The following is a 490-nucleotide window of genomic DNA, read 5'->3' on the forward strand; positions in this document are numbered from 1 at the left end:
TGTGTGTGTGTGTGTGTGTGTGTGTGAGTGTTTGTGTGTGTGTATCTGTGTATGTGTATGTGAGTGTACGTGTTTGTGTGTATCTGTGTGTGTGTGTTTGTGTGTGAGTGTGTGTGTATCTGTGTGTGTGAGTGTATGTTTGTGTGCGTGTGTGTCTGTGTGTGTGTGTGCGTGTGTGTGTGTGAGAGTGAGTGTGTGTGTATCTGTGTGAGAGAGTGAGTGAGTGAGTGTGTGTTGTGTGTGTATATCTGTGTATGTGAGTGTATGTGTTTGTGTGTATCTGTGTGAGTGTGTTTGTGTGTGAGTGTGTGTGCATGTCTGTGAGTGTATGTGTTTGTGTGCGTGTGTCTGTGTGTGTGTATGTGAGTGTGTGTGTGTGTACGCGTGTATGTCTGTGTGTGTGTCTGTGAGTGTATCTGTGTGTGTGTCTGTCTGTTTGTCTGTCTGTGTGTGTGTGTGTGTGTGTGTGTGTGTGTATCTCTGTGTGTGT

General features: G+C 45.5%; 1 protein-coding gene across 1 annotated transcript in view; it reads right to left on the reverse strand.

The window, feature by feature from the left end:
* plcb1l (phospholipase C beta 1-like) overlaps positions 1-490 on the reverse strand; it is a 90,263-nt gene that overhangs the window by 9,591 nt on the left and 80,182 nt on the right. The gene's annotated exons all lie outside the window — the stretch shown is intronic.

This window comes from Sinocyclocheilus anshuiensis, unplaced genomic scaffold (genome assembly GCF_001515605.1).
Source record: "Sinocyclocheilus anshuiensis isolate Anshui unplaced genomic scaffold, SAMN03320099.WGS_v1.1 scaffold519, whole genome shotgun sequence".
NCBI classification, from domain to species: Eukaryota; Metazoa; Chordata; class Actinopteri; order Cypriniformes; family Cyprinidae; genus Sinocyclocheilus; species Sinocyclocheilus anshuiensis.